General features: G+C 45.2%; 1 protein-coding gene and 1 non-coding gene across 3 annotated transcripts in view; both read right to left on the bottom strand.

Annotated features, from left to right (window-relative positions):
• Positions 1-23,981, bottom strand: part of LOC126162638 (sialin-like) — a 437,975-nt gene that overhangs the window by 355,099 nt on the left and 58,895 nt on the right. The window lies entirely within an intron of this gene.
• Positions 5,369-5,442, bottom strand: Trnat-ugu (transfer RNA threonine (anticodon UGU)). Its single transcript has one exon. It is a non-coding gene; the product is annotated as a tRNA-Thr (tRNA).

The raw sequence follows: 23,981 nt of genomic DNA, 5'->3' as shown, positions 1-23,981 counted from the left end.
CAATGACATGCAGGATATCAACCGCGTCACTCCGCTAACGCACGAGAGCAAAGTCATATTGGTTGCCTGACCGTGAAGGGCAGTATAACTCGGAGACGTACTTCGAGACATGAAATGGGTTTGTTTGCAGCAGAATAGGTACCCACACGGGTAATGCGAAGCCGTCTGGAACGACAGTGACTGCCACGATGGCGAGTGCTGTAGCGGCTTTCCTAGAAGTCACAGCAGGGCGAGGTGTCCCGCCAGAGGAGAGCCCAGCTGCAAGTCGGACGCAGAAGTGCATCCCACTGTGTTACAGGCAAAGTCCACTTCTGCGTAAAGCACCACAGTGGATGTATGCCTGTGTGCACACCCTGAGCAAAGAACGAACGTTGTCAGATTGAACTGGTTCAAAAATGTCTCTAACCACTATGGGACTTAACATCTGAGGTAATCAGTCCCCTAGACTTAGAACTACTTAAACCTAACTAGCCTAAGGACATGACACACAGCCATACCCGAGGCAGGATTCGAACCTGCGACCGTAGCAGCAGCGCGGTTCCAGACTGAAGTGCCTCGAACCGCTCGGTCACATCGACCGGCGATTGAACTAGTAATGGCATACGGGGCCAGCACCTAGGTTGATGGTGTGGGGTGCCATTTTGTGTACAATACGATCAACTCTGGTCCGCATAGCTATAGTCTGATTAAAATTACTTGATAGCTGAGAATTAACGCGTTGGCACTGGTTTTCTTCAATCAGAACCTCAATGTCACGCGCAAACCGTTTGCCATTGCCACACTGCCACGGTAATTGGTCATTTCACTTTCAATTAACTATCCAACATTCTTTCTTGGTGTATTCCCATCCGGAATCATGGGTCTGTCACATTTATTTCGTATTTCATCACACATTATAACCACACCAAAAACAAAACACACACACACATACATCGATGCTAATGAAATATACACATTTCACACAAGACAACGATTCAGCGTCACATATACAGAGATACTCTTATATCACTTAAGCTCCGCACGACATTGCGTGAAGTTGAATTTTTGAAGGCTGCAAAACACTTTTGCGAGTGGATCACCACAGACATAAATATAACTGCTTAACCCAGTGTTTTAGCGTAGCGCAATGGATAGCGTATGAATCTGACGTAATGGTCGTAGGTTTGAATATCGTCAAATGTAGTGAATTTTTTTATTTACAAATCTAGTCTAAAGAGTTTGATGTTTATTTTATTCAATTAATTGGTTTAAGTGTATTTTTTAAATTTCTAATTCTTTACCGCATCATTTTAGTCATCTTCATGACTTTCTATTTGCTCTTATTTTTCTTCGTGTCCTCTTATTCGACCAGAATTTGCCTGTGTCACCTAAAATCAGTAAAACAAGAGCAACGGACAACTGTTCACCAGTCGGAAATGCGACAACTCGTGCAGCCAGTGTGAGGATAGTTATAGGTAACAAATGACAAAGACAAATTACAGGTTTCTTTTAACATTGAACTGAATTTTTCCCGTCTTGAGTTTGCGCATAGAGGTTAGCTTTAATCGCCGTTTAGTTCTGCCGCACATTGTTGACCGCTGTTTTTCTGGATACCCAGCACATTACGAGGTTGTGGTTAGCTTAGGACATGATTTTAAATTAAGAGCTACAAAACGCGTCGTCTGCTGGAGTTAAGTCGCTGTTGTTGTTGTTGTAGTTGTGATCTTCAGTCCAGAGACTGGTTTGATGCAGCTCTCAGTGCTACTATATCCTGTGCAAAGTTCTTCATCTCCCAGTACCTACTGCAACCTACATTCTTCTGAATCTGCTTAGTGTATTCATCTCTTGGTCTCCCTCTACGATTTTTACCCTCCACGCTGCCATTCAATACTAAATGGTGATTCCTTGATGCCGCAGAACATGTCCTACCAATCGATCCCTTCTTCTAGTCAAGTTGTGCCACAAACTTCTCTTCTCCCCAATCCTATTCAATACCTCCTCATTAGTTACGTGATCTACCCACCTTATCTTCAGCATTCTTCTGTAGCACCACATTTCGAAAGCTTCTATTCTCTTCTTGTCCAAACTAGTTATCGTCCATGTTTCACTTCCATACATGGCTACACTCCATACAAATACTTTCAGGAACGAATTCCTGACACTTAAATCTATACTCGATGTTAACAAATTTCTCTACTTCAGAAATGCTTTCCTTGTCATTGCCAGTCTACATTTTATATCCTCTCTACTTCGACCATCATCAGTTATTTTGCTCCCCAAATAGCAAAACTCATGTACTACTTTAAGTGTCTCATTTCCTAATCTAATACCCTCAGCATCACCCGATTTAATTAGACTACGTTCCATTATCCTAATTTTGCTTTTGTTGATGTTAATCTTATATCCTCCTTTCAAGATACTGCCCATTCCGTTCAGCTGCTCTTCCATGTCCTTTGCTGTCTCTGACAGAATTACAATGTCATCGGCGAACCTCAAAGTTTTTATTTCTTCTCCATGGATTTGAATTCCTACTCCGAATTTTTCTTTTGTTTCCTTTACTGCTTGCTCAATATACAGATTGAATAACATAGTCACTAGCCACTTAAAATAAGCTGTCGGCAGAGCACCTCGCATTCCCGACATACCTCGTAGCAGGCACTTTCTACACTGCTCCGCATTACACAGTACCGGAATTTTTGCAGTGACCCACCATGTCACCCGAGCGATAGTTGGCAGGCGCTGTGGCGTCCCTATAGCGGCAAGTGGCAGGCGCTAACTGTCAAGTAATTTTAATCGGACTACAGTAATTTGGACAGTAATTGGTACCTTTCAGTTTTGTTAAGGCCGGTGGTGGCTGTGCCTGATCTTTCAGGTCTCCGTGACATTATGATTCAACAAGATAACACAAGACCACATGTTTCTAATGTCGTCCTGATCCATCTCAATCTCACGGTTTTCGAGTGTTACCCTCGACATGACGTTCTCCAGATCTGTCATACCCACTGAAAACATCCGGTCAAGGGTTGCCGAGACTCTGGCATGACACTACTCGTCAGCCATTGCGATTAATGAACTCTGGCACAGAACTGAAACAGCGTGGAATGACGTGTCCGTATCTGCCATCCAAGCCTCAATTCGACTCGCTGTCTACCAGAATGAGAAAAAAAATGGTTCAAATGGCTCTGAGCACTATTGGCCTTAACATCTGAGGTCATCAGTCCCCTAGAACTTAGAACTACTTAAACGTAACTAACCTAAGGACATCACACACATCCATGCCCGAGGCAGGATTCGAACCTGCGACCGTAGCGGTCGCGCCGTTCCAGACTGAAGCGCCTAGAACGGCTCGGCCACATCGGCCGATCCCGAATGAGAGCCACTGCGTAAGAGATTTCTCACGTTGTTGGCCCCCAAATCACCACTACCCTAGTTGCTACCCTTCGTGGCACTCCAGTTTTAATGGTCAGCAGCGCATCTGATGCTGAATGGAGTAGAAGTTAAGCTAGATAGATACAATTGCTACTGAAATTTCGTTGCTCAACAAACAAAGATTCACCCTCGCATTCTCATCAACACCATAGCGGTTGGATATCCAGTGTGTTCTTGGACGTGTCGTGCATTTATATCTAGTTTCACATCTGTCTGATCGGTGTCTACAAAAACACCAACAAGTACCGATGTTCATTTCTCGTGTTAAATTGCAGATTCCCGTGTAACTTGTTCAAGCAGACTTTCGAATTTTAACGAGTCTGTAAAACAAAGAATAAAAAACCGAATCATCACAGACGTTTTAAAAATTCAGAGCTGATTTTTATCAAGTAATCAGAGTGTTGCTTTCTTTATCAAAATTTCATTCCAAGCACCCCCCCCCCCCCATGAGTTGCAGGGCTTTACATCGGTACGAACTTCCGCACTTCAGGCAGCACGATTTTAAAATACAAGTAACGACAAAAAATTTAAAGAAACGTGTTTGAAATTTATTACTGTAAAGATGGTTTACACTAATATGAAATTTGCGTGTCCTTACTGTAGCCGTTTTTTAGAGAACGATACTGGGACAGTGTAGGTATTAAAAGAAGCATCACACTTCTATGACCACATACCTGTACTCCGAAAACGTGAACTATAAGAAGCAATGTTGATTAATTCTATGAGGAGGGTTTGTGTTAGGATACGTGAAAAAAAAGGATGCTGCACCATGAATACTGCAAGAAAAGAAAAGTAGGTTGGGGTCATTGATATGAGCACGGATGGGGAGTAGTGTAATAGACCTTTAAAGCGGGATTAATGTAAAGGCGAATTTCATGATGTGGGATGAAGCTGTGAGGGAAGGGAAGTTGAAGTTCGTACAGGTGTAGGGTTTGGGAATGTGTTAGCATACCAGTAGCGTCCGAATTGTAGTATAATACAAAGGTTTTCCGTAGAAATACAGGAACACGTGAGGCAATACTGCCTCTACGACTTATCTTAGAAGAAAGATTAAGGAAAGGCAAACCTACATTTCTAGCATTTGTAGACTTAGAGAAAGCATTTGACAATGTTGACTGGAATACTCTCTTTCAAATTCTAAAGGTGGCAGGGGTAAAATACAGAGAGCGAAAGGCTATTTACAATTTGTACAGAAACCAGATGGCAGTTATAAGAGTCGAGGGGCATGAAAGGGAAGCAGTGGTTGGGAAAGGAGTAAGACAGGGTTGTAGCCTCTCCCCGATGTTATTCAATCTGTATATTAAGCAAGCAATAAAGGAAACAAAAGAAAAATTCGGAGTAGGTATTAAAATCCATGGAGAAGAAATAAAAACTTTGAGGTTCGCCGATGACATTGTAATTTTGTCAGAGACAGCAAAGGACTTGGAAGAGCAGTTGAACGGAGTGGACAGTGTTTTGAAAGGAGGATATAAGATGAACATCAACGAAAGCAAAACGAGGATAATGGAATGTAGTCGAATTAAATCAGGTGATGTTGAGGGAATTAGATTAGGAAATGAGACACTTGAAGTAGCAGATGAGTTTTGCTATTTGGGGAGCAAAATAACTGATGATGGTCGAAATAGAGAGGATATAATATGTAGACTGGCAATGGCAAGGAAAGGGTTTCTGGAGAAGAGAAATTTTTTAACATCGAGTATAGATTTAAGTGTCAGGAAGTCGTTTGTGAAAGTATTTGTATGGAGTGTAGCCATATATGGAAGTGAAACATGGACGATAAATAGTTTGGACAAGAAGAGAATAGAAACTTTCGAAATATGTTGCTACAGAAGATTGCTGAAGATTAGATGGATAGATCACATAACTAATGAGGAGGTATTGAATAGATGATGACTAACTGAAAACCTTAGCTGCCGACATGTGTTGTTGATATACCTCGATGTGGACAGCTGAAAATGTGTGCCCCGACCGGGACTCGAACCCGGGATCTCCTGCTTACATGGCAGACGCTCTATCCATCTGAGCCACCGAGGACACAGATAAATAACGCGACTGCAGGGACTTATCCCTTGCACGCTTCCCGTGAGACTCACATTCCCAACTGTCCACAATTCTACATATGTATTGTACCTTGTAGACATTTGCCCACCTACTCATTACTCGCGCACGCTTTGGCGACTCCCGTAAGAGCTTGGGCAACCTGTGCGCAATCGCACAGACGAAGGTCAACGGCTGGGTAGCCTTTAACTATATATATACGAAGACAGTAACTTGTTCTCGAAAGAATAGTTACTGTTGATGACCGTGCAGCTTACCCCTGCAATAAATGATGACTAACTGAAAAGCAGGAGATCCCGAGTTCGAGTCCCGGTCGGGGCACACATTTTCAGCTGTCCACATCGAGGTATATCAACAACACCTGTCGGCAGCTGAGGTTTTCAGTTACTCATCATTTATTCCAGGGATAAGCTGCACGGTCATCAACAGTATCTGTTCTTTCGAGAACAAGTACTGTCTTCGTATGTATATGGTATTGAATAGAATTGGAGAGAAGAGGAGTTTGTGGCATAACTTGACAAGAAGAAGGGACCGGTTGGTAGGACATGTTCAGAGGCATCAAGGGATCACAAATTTAGCATTGGAGGGCAGCGTGGAGGATAAAAATCATAGGGGGAGACCAAGAGATGAATACACTAAGCAGTTTCAGAAGGATGTAGGTTGTAGTAGGTACTGGGAGATGAAGCTTCAACAGGATAGAGTAGCATGGAGAGCTGCATCAAACCAGTCTCAGGACTGAAGACCACAACAACAACAACAACAACAAAGTTTTTATTATTGGCGATGAGGGCGGGATTTTTGATAATCTGAAAAATAAGGACTACCCTAAACGAGATAAAACGGACGAACCGCATGGTGTTCATGAAATGTCGTGCGGCGAGGGCCTCCCGTCGTGTAGACCGGTCGCGTGGTGCCAGTCTTTTTAGGTGATGCCACTCTGGCGACTTGAGTGTCGATAGAATGATGAAGACAACGCAACACCCAGTCCCTGAGCGGAGAAAATCTCCGACCCAGCCGGGAATCGAACCCGCTCCCCTTTGCATGGCATTCTGCCGTACCGACCACTCAGCTACCAAGGAGGACATGGTGTTCATAATTTGGTGGGATGGATCCCGAAAGACAAAGGTAAAGAAATATGTCGGATCAAGGCTTTGTGGGTATGGAGTATTACGGAAGGATGTGACATTCATAGTCAGCCAGTTAATAGTTGAAGCCAGTCCTACCTTCGTCGTATCTACTGTATTTTGGTCAGTTCGTTAAACGGCAAATTCATCAGACATGCACTATATAAAGGGAAACGGGAAGAGATCAGTTGCTAATACGAGAGAAAGATTATAGGGGCGCTGGAGCAGTTTCTGCGCGCACGATTGGAGGCGCTCTGCTGTCGAGGGCTCGGTGGCGGGGGTGGAGTGGGCGTTGGTATCGCTGCCAGCGCAGCTGCCAGCAGGACGCGATAAACAGGTTCACCGAGCCGGTTCAGCAGTTCTGCCATCTGTCCTCCGGGACTCGCCGTGCAGCCCACCTCCTCCCCACTCTCTGCTTCCTTCTGGCTCCACAGAACTGACAAGTCAGCACACAGCTCCCTGACAAGTCACCGCACAGTTCCAAGTGCGTACATACAACTATCAAGCATCATGGTCGTTTCTTCCTCCCACCGCATTACTCTCAACATAACTGAAGAAGGAAATAATTACTGAAATAAAAATAAACTATTAATACAACACGCTTTTAAATCGCACTAAAATGTATGAAATAATTTCGCCTAACCCCATGCAGATAATTATGAAAATTTATGATTGTAAATTTTTAAAAGCTATGAAAATACCTTTAAAATTTACACCGAAAAACGTGAGACACAAGCAATACATAACCGATGCATGAATAGATTAACTCCTGTTATCAACTGTTTGCGCCCCACATATTGCGATATAAATCTTACAAGAGTATTTTTATACCTATTAAAAATTCACAAGCATAAATTTTCAGAACTTCTGTATGGCGTTAAGAACCTGTAAGCGGCCAAGAGAATTTTTTGTAATTTTTAAGTCAGTTTAAAAATGCATATATTAAAATTTTATTTTTATGTAAATAATTATTTTCTGCTTTCTGGTCGTCTATGTGTGAAATTTCTCAATGAATTTTAAACTTTTGATGAGGTTATAAGAGCAAGACGTGTTTAATTTCAAGTTTGTTTCAACGTCTTTTCACCTGATGATACATGAAATAGAATATTGTTATACCTGTAAGAACGCAGAGTCCCGCGGAGGTAACATTGAACAAAAAGCTCTCAGGTTTGCAGCCGCGTTAAGTGATTACAATTACACGAGCTCTCGGCTAAGCACTCCTTGTGCATTGTGAAAAAGTATGTGTCAATTGGTTGCTGGTACGCCACTTATATACAGTTGCTGGCTGTGACGTCACTGGTGCTCGCCATATATATATATTGGCAGACGTGGATTCTGGGTTCGATGTGCTCGTCTCAACCGCGCGATCGCTGGATCCCACGCCGTGCTGAGCTGCAAGCCACAGTCTCTATTTAGGGTGTTATCAGTGATTTTTATTTCTATGGCTTCTGTAATTAAACAGTCCAAGAAGCCGTTACTGCGAGCCACGACAGAATTTTCGTCGAATTTTATCCGGCGAAAGTTTTCTAAAGCATGCTCAGCTAAAGTAGATTTTTAGGGGTAGCGTAGGCGATAAAACCTCTCTTGCTCCTTCCTGGGCTGTTTTCCCGACGTAAGACTGGCCACACTCGTAAGCTATTTTGTAGGCCCCAGGTGTTCTGAGACCTTCTACATCTTCAACTGATCTCAGTAATTAAAGGATTTTTTCCAAAGGCCCCAAGATCGATTTGATCTTGTGTCTTTTCAGTAGGCGGCTTATCATGTCCGACAGGGAACCACTATGTTACCGCCGCGAGACTCTGCATTCTTATATTAGGTACCTCTAAGGAGAGGCAACGTGGTGCAGCGTTAAACGTCTGGGGAAGTTGCGCGTCAAGAAAGCTAATTTACTGAATTCGCTAGTCTTCCTATAGAGGTGCCTTGACGAGAAGACTATTCCACGATTTGCTGTGGTATCCCATCATATCAACACCGCTGACTTCATGAAGATATATCATCGTGCCCTACTATGAGAAAGAATACGTAACTCCACGCAACAGCTGGATGCATATGGACGTGCCCTTATGGCCCTGCATGATCTGCACTTATCAAAGCTTCGGACTGGGATTGGGTCGACGCAGCTACCGTTTCTCAACAACGGTCATCACAGAGACAAACTACAGAGAGGCAGAAAAGAAAGTTCAGCCGCCTGTCCCAACAAAACGACGTGGACAACAGATCCTCAGACCGGAACGTCATCAACTTGACGGCGAAAGATACAGATACGGGTGCAACGCCGGCGCTTAAAGGACGTTATTTCGCCTCATCGCCGCGGGACATTTCTGTACGTCAAATAATAAGTGGCGTCGAACAGACAATCCGCTAGCTCCCAAATGAAACAGGGGCCGAAATACGCCTTATTCTCACGAAGGCACCTAACATGACCTGGGCTGAGCGCAATAGCCTGCGAGCACTACGCAATGATGGAAGCATTGTGGTACTTCCTGCTGACAAGGGATATACAGCCATTTAATTATGCAATACGCGGACTATGAAACGAAGATCTGCGCACTACTGGATGAAGATACTTACCGGAAACACCCACGCAACCCAACATCGAGGATAATACGAAAGACATCTGTACTTCTCAAGCGCTCTTCTGTGGAAGACACTGTGGTCGAGTATCATCTCCCTTAGGGACTAAGACCCCACCTACTGGTTATGCTTATCGAAAATCCACAAGGATGGGACGCCATTCCGCCTCATCGTACCCACCACCGTTCAGCAACATAGAAGCTCTCGAAGTAGTTGGCCAGTCAGACACTGTGAACGTCATATTAAAAACTCAACATATCTTATCCGCCGAATTAATCGTCTTCGACTTAGAGAGGGTGACATTCTAGTCAGTTTTGATCTGGTGGCGCTGTTTACGAATGTGCCTATCAAAGATAGTTTGGACGTAGTATCCCATATCCTTGTAACTGACGTAGTCGAACTATTATAGAAACACTCTTACGTCTCCAGAATTAAGATGGGTCGTGAGTCTTGCTTGGGTAGCTCAGATGGTAAAGCACTTGCCAGCGAAAGGCAAAGGTCCCGAGCTCGAGTCTCGGTCCAGCACACAGTTTTAATCAGCCAGAAAGTGTCATGTCAGCGCGCACTTCGCTGCAGAATGTAAATCTCATTCTGAAAACATTCCCAGCCTGTGGCTAAGCCATGTCTCCGCAATATCCTTTCTTCCAGGAGTGCTAGTTCTGCAAGGTTCGCCGAAGAGCTTCTGTGAAATATGGAAGGTAGGAGAAGAGGTATTGGCAGAAGTGAAGCTTTGAGGACGGGTCGTGAGTCGTGCTTGGGTAGCTCAGTTGTAGAGCACTTGCCCGCGAAAGGCAAAGGTCCCGAGCTCGAGTCTCGGTCCGGCACACAGTTTTAATCTGCCAGGAAGCTTCACTCTTACGTCTTTTTATTATTACTATCAGCAGGACGGCGTTGCAGTGGGTAGCCTATTATCGCCAGCTGTTGCAAACCTTTTCATGAAGAATTTTGAAGATATTGCCCTAGACACAGCGTCATAAAGCCCAGATGTTTCGTTCGATACCCTGACGACGCATTCGTCATGTGGCCCCACTGACGTGAGAAACTTCATGAGTTCTTGGAACACCTCAACGGCACTGACATTAACAGTTCACCATGGAGGTATAAAAAGACAAAGCATTGGTCTTTCACGACAAACTCGTCCGCCGCACACAAAACGGATCCCTTGGCCACAGCGTTAATAGAAAGCGCACCTACACCGATATGTAGTTGCAGGCCATCAGCCATTACCACCCAGCATAGAAGCGCACTGTTTTACAAACATTGGTGTATCGTGCAGAAATGATATGAGACGTTGATAACCTGCCCCAAGAGCTGAACCATCTACGCAACGTCTCCAGGAACAAAAGCTGTAATGTTCGTCAAGTAAAGTGATTTCAACCGAGAATCACAAGACTGCCGACGAGGAGCACGAAGAAACTTGTTTTCTTGTTGTTCTGTGCTTCCGTGACGAACAAGATGAGCCGCCTGTTGAACAGCCTCTGACAAAAACCCGTCAATTACGGAGAGCAGTTAAACACGCAGCAGGTCTCAAAAAACCTGGGGTCTGTAAGAAACCTTGTGAGTGCGGCCAGTCTTACGCCGTGTGAAACAACGCGGGAAGGAACATGAGAGACAGCTTTTATCGCCTACGCTACTCCGAGAAATCAGCATTACCTGAGCATGCTTTAGAAACAGATCACGGGATAAAATTTGACGAAACTTTTGTCGTGGCTCGCACGAAAGGCTTCTGGGACTATGTAATTAAAGAAGCCAAAGAAATAATCACCGATAACGCCTTAAACAGAGTCGGTGGCCTGCAGCTCAGTACGGCAAGGAATCCAGCGATCGCGCGACTCAACGTTCGCCCATATATGCAGCGAGCACCAGCGACGTCACAGCCGGCAACTAGTGTATATAAGGGACGTTCCAGCAACCCACCGGGGTATAATTTTAGTCACTCGATGCAGCTGGAAATCCGAGAACTTTTTATTCAGTGTTACACCTAGACACTAATATTATATCAACCTGCTTATTATTTTCCTAAAAAATATTACAAAAAGTAAGCACAATTAATTTCGTATGATTTTTATACGTTTTTATTTTATTGTTGTGATCTATTGTAACTGGAATCTGACAAGGATCGGGAACGATTCAAAAAAACAAGAGTCTGGTCGACCAGCCAGAGACCATCAACAATCGTTAGTCGAGTGTGAACTGGGGAGTAAAGAGAAGAGAAAAATTGACAATGGAGACAGCACGGTAGAATGACGAAGTTTCAAGTGAGTAATCCACACTCACAGATGTACCAGTCCTGTCTAAATGCCATCATTGAGTTCCACGCAAACTGCCTGTAACTCATTCGGATATTACCCACAAAACATGCCAGTCCTGCAGGGCAGCCGACATGTCAGGCATTGCCAGCCTTTCGACTGCTACCCCCTCCCCCATGGGAGCTACGTGGATCACGAAGACCAGAAAATGAGTCAAGACTGTACTGCCATCCAGTTCTGAGCTATGTTTAAGATTTCAAGTCTCTAGCTCACCAAAATCAACTTCAATATTTGCACTGAACAGAGAGACAACAAAGCGACCTAAGAAACACATGTTAAAATATTGGAGGATGAGGTTTCACACTTTTTGGTGACATTGCTATTGTACTCATGGTAATGCCAGAAATAGGTAATGTCAGAAATAACGTTTCTCATGTTCAAACCACCATTCCTCAGAAGTTCAAATTAAGAATCAAGTCAATCTTCTGTGACAATGCAGTATTGGTCATATTCACATTCACCAATCGAGGATTATAAAAAGTCCCTCTATTGAAGCATCAGTAGAAAGTCATTGGCACATTATCGTATGACATGAGTATATAAACTGCAGTTTCAACTTCATACCTAGAAGTCTTATTTGCATCGAGTTACTGATGAAACTCATGTAGATGTCACTATTTAGATAAGGGAGTGTGGTGAGTGAGATAACAGTTTTTTTGGATTCAGGTACCCAAATGAGTCCAGGCATACACATAGAGCAGCTCTTTAATTCAGGCGTAATTTATTATTAAAAATTATCTAGAGTTCTTTTGTAACCTTAAAAACACACCCCATTTACACATACGTACCACAAGCCACTGTTAAGTGCATTGCATATGGTACTTTGTATAAATTTTCTATCGTATTCCAATTGCATATTGAGCGTGGGCTAAACCCTTGTCTCTTTATCATATTCCCACATCACTATGAGAGATATACGACGGTGGCAGCAGAATGGTCGCACAGCCTTCCTCAAAAAACAATTTCTAGATTTACCTAGTGGGGTTTCACCTTTCTTCCAAGGCTTCCAAACATCTCTCACACTTTCACACGGACTACGCAGCAGACATATTGCGATCCTAGCAGCTTGTCCAACAAATTCGGACGTCTGTTGTCACAGCTGCTAGATAAGGACTCCAAACGCTGGAACAACACTCACGAGTTGGTCGCACTAGCGTCTTAGTTGCAGTTCTCTGTGCAGATGCAGTACAATTTTCCAGAAACCTAACAAATCCAAATCTTCCATTCGACTTCCATAATAGTGACTAAAAGCGTTCGCCTATTTTTTATGGATTCTCAGTGTTACCCGGTTGCATAGTGTGATTTGCTCAAGATGCTCACCGCTAATATTGTAAACGACTTGCAGCAGGTTTTTTTCTCTGTATTATAGGCGTTATCTCGCATTTATGCAAATTTAAAGAGCTGCCATTCACTGCCTATAGAGAAAATTTTGCCTGCGTCTTTCTGATTTTACTTACGACCATCCAACGCCGACATTTTCCTATAGATAACAGCATCGTCAGCTAATGATGTGATAGTGCTGCTGACCCTATCTGATAAAGCGTTTATGAAAATATAAGAGGTTCTATTATTCTTCCTTGGGACTGCCCAGTTTGACGTCTGAGTTCTTTTACTCCAATCGAGAGTGGCGACACTACTAAGGCATTCGACTAGCATTCCGATGGTAAATGAGAAAGTAAGGGTGGTGCGACGCGGATGTGAGCGGCCCACACATCAGACGAGGCCATCCCACAGCGCCAATGCCACTGTCAGACACTGCGTTGCCGAGACCTCGTCGCCGATGAGGTTAACCAGCGGGTCGCCAACAACCGAAATGCGTCCTGTGCCCAAAAAAACGCCGCGGGCACCGCTGCTGGCACGCTTTGAATTACTGCTGGATGGCAACCTCTCCGACGGCAACACAGAAGACAGATACTCTAGAATGAAGTTTTTCACATTGCTCGGAAAGTGTGCTGGTTTAAAACTTCTTGAGATGGAGCCGAAAATGCCAAAGGACCTTGTTCGACTCACTGTCTGGCCCACAGTTTTAATCTGCCTGGAAATTTCTAGCACAAAGCACACATCCTTATCGTGGTCGTGCGGTAGCGTTCTCGCTTCCCACGCCCGGGTTCCCGGGTTCGATTCCCGGCGGGGTCAGGGATTTTCTCTGCCTCGTGATGGCTGGGTGTTGTGTGCTGTCCTTAGGTTAGTTAGGTTTAAGTAGTTCTAAGTTCTAGGAGACAGTCCCGAGTTCGAGTCTCGGTCGGACACACAGTACGGACCCTCGACATTCTCCAAAGGACACACTTCGTCAATGTTTACCTCGCATCGCGCCTTCCACACATAGCGCGTGTTCTCCCAATACCGTTACTGATGGCTCGACGTCTATTAGCGGCATTCGGAGCCTACGTCGGTACAGGCATGCTCTTCAAAGTCAGTTATGAGTCACTGACCCTTCCCCCAGAAAGGGGAGGTCTTGGTCTAGTCCATGTCCACGACAGAGCTGTGGCCCTGTATGTCAGCTCGCACATCAAGCTGTGGCGCCACCACCCGGAAAGTTTGACTGGTTTGCTGTTGGAGTCCTTAGCTCCGCCATCCATTATGCCCCCACTGACGACGCAAGACATACCCCCACCCTTCTACTACTTCGGGAACTTTTACATTGAACACAGCTATGTCCGTATCGCAGTACCACCAACGAAACAGGCGTCGGCGCGGGATATATATCATGTCCTACAGCAGAGGCGTCCACCAAACATCGTGGAGACCAAAAGCCCTCAGGTTAATTGGAAGGTGGTGTGGAAGACGATTCACGCGATTCCACTGGACACAGCCGTCCGATCCACATGGTACATCACAGTCAATGGTAAACAGATCACCCGATCACGCCTCCACAAGATAAACATGGCGGAATCGCCTCTCTGCGTAGACTGCGGGATACCAGACACGGACGAACACCGTCTCACATATGGCGCGGCAGAAAACGTATGGCGCTTGGTGCGACAAATTTTGTCGTATTTTCTACGAGTGACTCCGGAACACATTACACCTCGGTTTCTACTATTTCCGGATCAACAGTATTTCCCGCGCGCCAAGACCAACGCTGTCACGTGGATCCGTGCGCATGCGGTACACTACTTATTTCACGATGGACCTAAAGATGTATTAGACTTTTGGAACTACCTACAAGAACGTCATTGCAAGATCATACGGAACTCAAAATACAGACAGTATTTTTCTAATTACTTAGGTAGTGCCCTACGCGACCCTCCACGCAGCTGGATCATCAGCAGGTGGGAGAAGATACCCACTGAGTGAGCTGACATGATTAAGTTCGATTCTCGGCGGAACAACATGATATACGTGAAGACGTACCTGGATGATGAAGCGTAAGGAGAGTAGCGACACACCCTTCTGCATCCTGTATGAAGCACTTTTTTTTTTTCGTTTTCCCCATATACATTACCTCGGTGTAGGAACGTGCCGAGATATTGTTTTCTTTTTCTCAGAGCACGATGCGGTGCTAGATACATTTATTTTTGTTGTGGTATAAAGTAAAACCACATTTAGAATGTATTAAAAACAATAAATAAAAATAAAAAAATAAATAATAATTCCCACAAAAGATTTCCCCTTCCCATCCCTGATTCCTTGACCCTTGACGAACGAGGGGGACACTGCGACCAGGCCTCGGGTTACGACCCCTGATCGCTCTGCCTTCCCCGCCCTCCCCCACCTCCTTTAAAAAAAAAAAGGGGGGGGGGGAGACTGATGACCATAGATGTTAAGTCCCATAGTGCTCAGAGCCATTTGAACCAACACATCCTTATCGAGTGAGTTATTCATTTTGGAAACAGCTACTGACAAGGAGAGGCCAGATCCTGTTATCTACTTCGGTGTCTAGTTGAGTGCCTCTCAAAAGTAGCTACCGTCAGAGGGGCTAGCACACGACGCATCATTTTTTTTAATAAAAAAATCAAGGTCGGAGGTCATGACACTGGACCGATATTAGATCAGGTAGAAACATTAGGATATTCGAAAATAATTTTATGCAGGGTGATTCCGTGATGATGTTACAAACTTGCAGCGACGATAGAGAATGGTAAATGTCTTGAGCTAAAGGACTCTGGTCCGGAAACGACCGAGTCTAAGGTTACAAGCGAAAATCGTTCTAATACCTCTAACAGTGGAACGCATGTACCGGTACTGTTGTTGCTGAGATTGTAGGGTAGGCACCTTTCAGGGGTGGTAATATTGAACAAAACAAGAAAAAAGTCTAGAAGAACATGGGTTCAAATGCATACCTTAAGAGCCATAAGCACTTGTTCAGTAGAAGAGATGCGTTTCACAGCAGTGAAGATGAGAAAGTGCACATAACTCTTAAGGTATGCAATTTAGAACCTATGTTTGCTGGATTTTTCTCTTTTTTTTCGGCCATATTAGCAGCTCCCAAAGTTGTCTATCACACAATCGTAGCAACAACAGTAACGGTACGTTATTCCACTGTCAGAGGTATCTGAAATATTTTCGCTTATAACTTCAGACTCGTTCGTTTTCGGACCGGGGAACCTTACGTCAAATTGATACATTTTAACTTCTACAGCATTCTTGAAAGTTTGTAAGATAGTCACGAAATCACCTTGTACACACATGCTCGCAAGGAAATAATTTGTAAGTTTTTACCTAACATTTTTCGTGCTTTTTCATCATCACATTCCCTCAAACAACATAACTTGTTTTGAGAGGAAAAAAGCCAACGTGAAAACACAACCTGCAACAGTATCAAACAAATATCCTCAAAAGCCATAAACTAAACTCCGCCCGAGCAGGCGATGAATGCCCAACGGTACCGATCGGCCGCCGCATCATCCTCAGTCCAAAGGCGTCATGGATGCGGATATGGACGGGCACGTGATGAGCACACCGCTCTTCCGGCTGTAAGTCAGTTTACGAGACCGCAGCCGCTACGTCTCAATCAAGTAGCTCTTCAGTTTGCCTCACAAGGGCTGAGTGCACCCCACTTGCCAACAGCGCTCAGCAGACCGGATGGTCACCCATCAAGTGCTAGCCTGACAGCCATTAACTTCGGTGATCTCACGGGAACCGGTGTTACCACTGTGGCGAGGCCGTTGTTCTCAGAGGTCATAGCCACTTACGTTATTCAGTTTTTTCATAGCTCACAATAGAATTTGCTGTCCTTAATAAAGGAAGATCTGTGGCGTATCGATGCTTTGTGCATGAACTTGGCAGTTGAATCTGTACGTAAATGAATGTAATGAATTGTGCATGAAAATGGGAAGAGATCCATTACTGCTCCCTTACGTTATTGACGGTAAGTCAAGGCAAAATATCTAGAAGCGATTTAAAACGGAATGATCACATGAAAGTATCTGTACGAAAAGCAGATGCTAGACTGAGACTGTTTCGAAAAATCCTAAGAAAATGCAGTTCATCCAAGAAAGAAGTGGCGTACAGAACACAGGTTCGACCAGTTGTTGAATATTGCTAATCTGTCTGCGATCATTATCGGATTAATTACAAGAGAACTCTACTGACAGACGCTACAGGAATACATTGTTAATAACGGAGAAGTTCACTATCAAAATTCCGCGAGCAAACTTTAGGGTGTCGAGATAGTGGAACTTTCACACTGCTGTACTTACCACCTAAGCGAATACAGTTGAGAAGACACCGTAGCATCTGTACAACACAATAATGTATATTTCATAAACGTCTGTTTCATTTGTTTCATGCTGAGAACACGAGAGACGCAAGCCGCCGACAGCAGGATGTTCGTTGCAGTGGCCAAAGATGCTGAGCTGGACACAGGCATAGCTTACCTGATAGCCAGTACCAGCAAAAAGATCCGGCCGTCCACTGCTGCCGACCTCTGACTATTATGAATAAGGAAATTTTCTAATATTTTTTGAATGAACGACTTTATGTATCTGTAATGAAGTCTGTAATGTTGTAAAGTTCACTTATTTCTAATCGTTGTCAAGTTCACAAGCACTGCTACTACGTGCTAAAAAATTTAGATACATATTTGCAACTATTAACTGATTAAATCTATTGCATTATTAAATTTCTTTCTGTGCGATGTCAATATTACCCACGAAAATAAAATGATATGAATGCAAAGCGAAAACATGCGCACATGCAGATGGGCTGAGAAGGAATTTTAGGGCAGAAAGAAATAATTTATTTTCACTAGTAGTTCAAGAGTTACATTCAGTACCTTTGCAGAAATCAACAAAAATTTAATCTCTGGGAAAAGGAACGCACGCAATAAATGTATAGAAATCTGCCTTGCTTCAAATTACAACTAATGAATATGCAATTAAAAGAAAATTTTTATATTTCATTCTAAACAGAGAAGACATATGTGATTTACGCTCTAGTGAGGAATATTGTCCCAAGCATGGGCCAAATTAGTAAATAAAATTCTTCGGGAGCAGACCGTAACGCCTTAATATGTTCCAAGAACAGTCAAGAAGCATATTACGTCCTCCCATTTAAGTCTCGCCAAATGACCACAACGAGAAAAAAATTATAATAGTAAAATCTCGACCGGAGGTTCATCGACAGTTGATTTTTCCAAGCACCAGTCGCGAACGGAATAGTGAAGTGGGGAATGGTAGGTGTATATACGCTGACTGATGCGTCGAATGAAAATTTATACCAAGACCGGGATCCGAACCCTGGTCCCCTGCTCACTAAGCAGATGTGCTAACCACTACGCCACCTTGGCCTAGTGACTTTGCACAACTGCACAGACTACCATAACGCACCTCCCTCCTCAACTCAAATTCCAAATCACGTCTCATCTCACTTGGGATTCTCCCAAAACTCTAACAGTATTCCAGAGGTTCTCCAACTGTACTGGAAGAGAACTTCAGTACCTAACGAAACGGGGTATGGCTATCATTCATCGGTTCAGTTCTTAGGTCGAAGAAAAGCGACGGCAATCAGGCCCATTCCCATGAAACACTGTTGTTGACATCAGCCTTCGAGTCGAGTCATTGGTTTTAATATTAGTGAATACTATGCACCTGAATTTGCACGCCCGGTTGGCCGTGCGGTCTAACGCACGGCTTTCCGGGCGGGAAGGAGCGCCTGGTCCCCGGCACGAATCCGCCTGGCGGATTTCTGTCGAGGTCCGGTGATCCGGTCAGTCTGTGGATGGTTTTTAGGCGGTTTTCCATCTGACTCGGCGAATGCGGGCTGGTTCCCCCTATTCCGCCTCAGTTACACTATGTCGGCGATTGATGCGCAAACAAGTTCTCCACGTACGCGTACACCACCATTACTCTACCACGCAAACATAGGGGTTACACTCGTCTGGTGTGAGACGTTCCCTGGGGGGTCCACCGGGGGCCGAACCGCACAATAACCCACGGTTCGGTGTGGGGCGGCGGAGGGGTGAAGTGGACTGCGGTAGTCGTCGTGGGGTTGTGGACCACTGCGGCTGCGGCGGGGACGGAGCCTCTCCGTCGTTTCTAGGTCCCCAGTTACCATACAATACAATGCACCTGAATTTAACACATTTTTATGGTATGGCACATATATGTGCCTAATATTACAACAGCCTGTCTTACATGTCTTATTGAGAGTGATGGAAAAGAGGCAAAGCCACAATCTCTCTCCCTAGCATTTATCGGGTTGTACGAGGCCCACTGTCTTCGTGATTTGGCAGATTTATTGTACAAGGAACGATCAGTAAGTGATACAACAATTGTTTTCTGAAAGCAGGTTGGTTTTATTTAGGATTCCAATAGGATTCCTATTTTTTAACTTAATCTCCGCCAATGTGACACCCTTACAACCAACTTACTGGGCCACAACGTACTGCCCACTACGCACCACTCTGCTGGTCCACATCGGAGCCAACATCTGGCCGCATCAATAATCTCCCCATCATCAACGTACAGTTTCCTGATGAGTGCCTCCTTCAATGGGCCAAACAGATGGAAGTCGGAAGGTGCGTCAACCGTGCTGTAGGGTGGATGGGGAAGAACAGTCCAGTAAACACACCTTTGAATACCCCAACTGGTGTGCGAGTCTGTCAGCACTACCATCATAAGACGTCCATTTGTGCAGCGAGGTGTTTGATGTGATCTGTCGATCATCTCGAATGAGAGTGTCCGCACGTTCTAACAAAGCAGGAGGCACAGCAGTGTGCGGCGGGCCGGCACGCGGGAGGGAGGCAGGCAGGACAGGTTTGCGCGACGTTGTTGCGATGATGACAGACGTCTCGCTTTTGTTCCCTGCCAGGTATCCACAGACATGTGCGATGCTTTGGTTTAACACCTAAAGAAATTCAATGAGCGCTCTCTGCTTAGAACGCACCTCCGTTGCAGACACCATTTTCAAGCTACGTGTAGCACTGCCACCAATCAGAACTGCATGAAACTATAGGGACTGAAGCGAGAATATTCCACGATGACCCACAACAAATTCCGCATTTCTTCAACAGAAACTGACCGAGAAAAAAAGTGCTGCATTACTTAATCAACCGCTCTTGTATTTTGACTTCACGGTCGGAAACCCTTTTTGTCGTCAAGGTCGTCAGTGGGGGGGGGGGGGGGGGGGGGGGGAGGAGTAAAGCTATAAGGGAACGAAGAAGTGTCCGCTGTCTGACTGTGAATCGTGTAATCTTCATTCTGAGTGTTATCTAATTTTAATTGCTTGTACACAGTATTTTTCAATGCGGTGATTGGGAATCGACTCAGCATTTGCCTAACAAGCGTCGAAAACCGCCTAAAACTATAGTCTGGGCAGTGCGTCAAACTAACCGTCGTCAATCCATCGTGCTGATTCGATCTGAGTTTAGCCCACGTCCGAGTCTCATTAGCTAACGTATTGCACTTGAGTTAGCCTAGCAGATCAATGAGCCAAAGACACTGGACAGATACTTTGGCGGAGCGGCTTCGCATCACCGTCCGCTCAATCTACGTATTTCACGTTCTCTGCATTTTCCACAGATCACTTTGGGCGAACCCTGGGACGCTTTTCAGTTTACGCGACAGACAATTTTGTCTCCAGTTCTCATCGCAGTGCTATTACTCAGCGGACGCAGTAGCTCCGATATCACTGGACGCAACGCTACCACCATTCGTACCATCAACGTCACTTGTTTCGCAGCGACAGTTCCCAGCCGTGGACCTAAAACAACAGTTTGTACAAACCTTCTTTCCACTGTCAGTGGCTTCAACTGCTAGTAATTCCCCGAATCAGCAGCGTCTTATCTTTGACCATGCGGAGGAAACCCCGCAGTCCCTCACGTTGTTAAGCAGAAATCCGCCCTGTCCCAGTAAAGGTTATCTCGAGGTGAGTTTCCGCTGTTTTGCTGCGACACCGATAAACATTACCGTCCTTATTTTCCTGTTAGATATGCTTATCGAGAAAGACAGAACTGAATACTCACGATATATTTATAATGAAGTCATCACTGTTTCCTCGTTGTTGGCGTTTCGAGACTGATGTCAGACAAATTCCCAGTGAGCATTCCATGCCTATTCCTACGATTACACATCGATTTTAAATATTTACTCCGAACGAATACGTCTGGACAGACGCGCTTGGTTAGAGGCCATTTATGAATAATTTAGGTTCACGAGTGCGTTGTATTGTTCCAGTGAAGGATATCTCGAGGCGACAGTACAGTGCTGTGTGAGGTGGGAGTCCTGTTACACGATGGAAACAGGTGCAGTGCTAAGCAGGGATTATGTAATACTTTTTATAATTTCTTCAGCCAAGTGCACTACTGTAATCTTAAAAATAGCTGAGGGCTGTCACAACGGATTGTCAAAGAAACACTGTACGTCCTGACGGAAAGTGAAAAGATAACAAAACAACAGTTGGTTTTATAGTACAATGAAGCGCAATAGAAACTGGTTAGGCATGTGTATTCAAATATAGATATATGTGAACAGTTAGAACACGGCGCTGCGGTCGGGAACATCTATATAAGACAGCAAGTGTCTGGAGCAGTTGTTAGATCAGTTACTGCTACTACAATGTCAGATTATCAAGATTTAAGTGAGTTTGAACGTGGTGTTATAGTCTGTGCACGAGCGATGTGACATAGCATCTCCGAGTGTACCTTTAATATCAGGAATCTGGTAAAACATCAAATCTCCGACATCGCTGCGGCCGGAAAAAGATCCTGCAAGAACGAGACCAACGACGACTGAAGGGAATCGTTCAAAGTGACAGAAGTGCAACCCTTTCGTAAATTGCTACAGATTTCGATGCTAGGCCACCAACAAGTGTCAGCGTGCGAACTATCCAATGAAACATCATCGATACGGGCTTTCGGAGCCGAAGGCCCACTCGTGTACCATTGGTGACTGCACGACACAAAGCTTTACGCCTCACCTGGGCCCGGTAACATCGACAGCGGACTGTTAATGACTGGAAACGCGTTGCCTGGTCGGATGAGTCTCGTTTCAAATTGTATAGAGCGGATGGACGTTTACGGGTATGGAGACAACCTCATGAATACACGGACCCTGCATGTCAGCAGGGCCTGTGCACCTGGAGTGATATGGGACCAATGATACGTCTAGATACGGCTTTGACACGTGCATAAGCATCCTGTCTCATCAGCTGCATCCATTCATGTCCATTGTGAATTCCGACAGACTTGGCCAATTCAGCGGGACAATGCGACACCCCACACGTCCAGAATTGCTACAGAGTGGCTCCAGGAACACTCTTCTGACTTTAAGCACTTACGTTGGCCACCAAACTCCCCAGGCATGATCATTATTCAGCATATCTGGGATGTCTAGAAACGTGCTGTTCAGAATAGATCTCCATCCCCTCGTCCTGTTACGGATTTATGGACAGCCCTGCAGGATTCATGATGTCAGTTCCCTCCAGCACTACTTCAGACATTAGTCGAGTCTGTGCCACGTCGTGTCGCGGCACTTCTACGTGCTCGCGGGTGCCCTACACGATATTAGGCAGGTAGTGTCAGTGTCGTCGTAACTGCCGTCTGCTTCACGTCTGCTGTGCAGCGAGCTACCATAATTTAAGTATTAACTGTATTTTTCTTACTTGTCACTTCTTCTTCCGTGTGTTTTTGCTTTTAGGAAGCTTTAATGGTCGAGTACTATTAATAGTTCCATAGATTTCGTGTTTGTTTTGAATACAGTCAGAGAGAGTCCCTTTAGTCAACCATAGTGCCAGTAGTGCTAGTGTGTTTTCAATACAGTCCAGAGACAGGTAGTGCTATTTTCATTGTTTTCTACAAGAAGTGGCTAGCAACCACAGTTTAGTCAATAAACAGCCGCCTTTAGTGATTTAGCAGTCTAGTTAAACGTTGATTAACTCTCTTCAGTAAATTGATTCCTTAGGATGGATAGGATGTGTGACTGCTGTGTACGGACGCAGGAAGAGCTGGCCACTGTTCGCGAACATCTGAGCGTGTTGATGGCCGCTGTCAGCCGTCTTCAGGCTGCTGCCTCGGAGTGTAGCGGCAGTGGGGAGTCTGGTGCGTGGCATGGTACACCCCAGGTGTTACATGCTTCACCCACTGTCCCTGCTGTCGAGACATCTTCGCGGGTACCGGGCGCGGTTGGGCCACCCTCTGCCCAATGGGAGTGGCGGGTTCAGCGGCGTTCGCGGCGCGCGAGGCGGAGGGTCAATGTGGAGGCTGGCCGTGTGGCATCGCCCGCACTGCCTGTGAGTGGACATGTGGCTGCTCCTTCAGCAAGGTCCGAGCAGGCACACGGGGGGAGGGGTTTATTAGTTATTGGGAGCTCCAACGTTAGGCGAGTGATGGAGCCCCTTAGGGAAATAGCGGGAAGGTCGGAGAAGAAGGCCAGTGTTCACTCTGTCTGCTTGACGGGGGGTCTCATCCGAGATGTGGAGGAGGCCCTACCGGCGGCGATAGAGAGCACTGGGTGCACCCGACTGCAAATTGTTGTTCATGTCGGCACCAATGACTCCTGCCGTCTGGGTTCAGAGGTCATCCTCAGTTCGTACAGGCGGTTGGCGGAATTGGTGAAGGCGGAAAGCCTCTCTCGCGGGGTGGAATCAGAGCTAACTATTTGTAGTATCGTTCCCAGAACCGATCGCGGTCCTCTGGTTTGGAGCCGAGTGGAAGGCTTAAACCAGAGGCTCAGACGATTCTGCGGAGATCTGGGGTGCAAATTTCTCGACCTCCGCTATCGGGTGGAGAAATGTAGGGTACCCCTGAATAGGTCAGGCGTGCACTACACGCCGGAAGCGGCTACAACGGTAGCGGAGTACGTGTGGAGTGCACATGGGTGTTTTTTAGGTTAGAGAATTCCCTCCCTAGGCCCTACAAGACGCCTCCTGAGACGCGGCAAGGTAGGAGTAGGCGAAATGCAACAGGGAATAACAATATTAATGTGCTAATAGTAAACAGCAGGAGCATCTATAGAAAGGTCCCAGAACTGCTCTCATTAATAAACGGTCACAACGCCCATATAGTACTAGGGACAGAAAGTTGGCTGAAACCAGACGTAAACAGTAATGAAATCCTAAACTCAGATTG

This window comes from Schistocerca cancellata, chromosome 2 (genome assembly GCF_023864275.1).
Source record: "Schistocerca cancellata isolate TAMUIC-IGC-003103 chromosome 2, iqSchCanc2.1, whole genome shotgun sequence".
Classification (NCBI taxonomy): Eukaryota; Metazoa; Arthropoda; class Insecta; order Orthoptera; family Acrididae; genus Schistocerca; species Schistocerca cancellata.
Note: the sequence above shows the minus strand (reverse complement) of the source record. Positions and strands in the feature narration are given on the sequence as shown.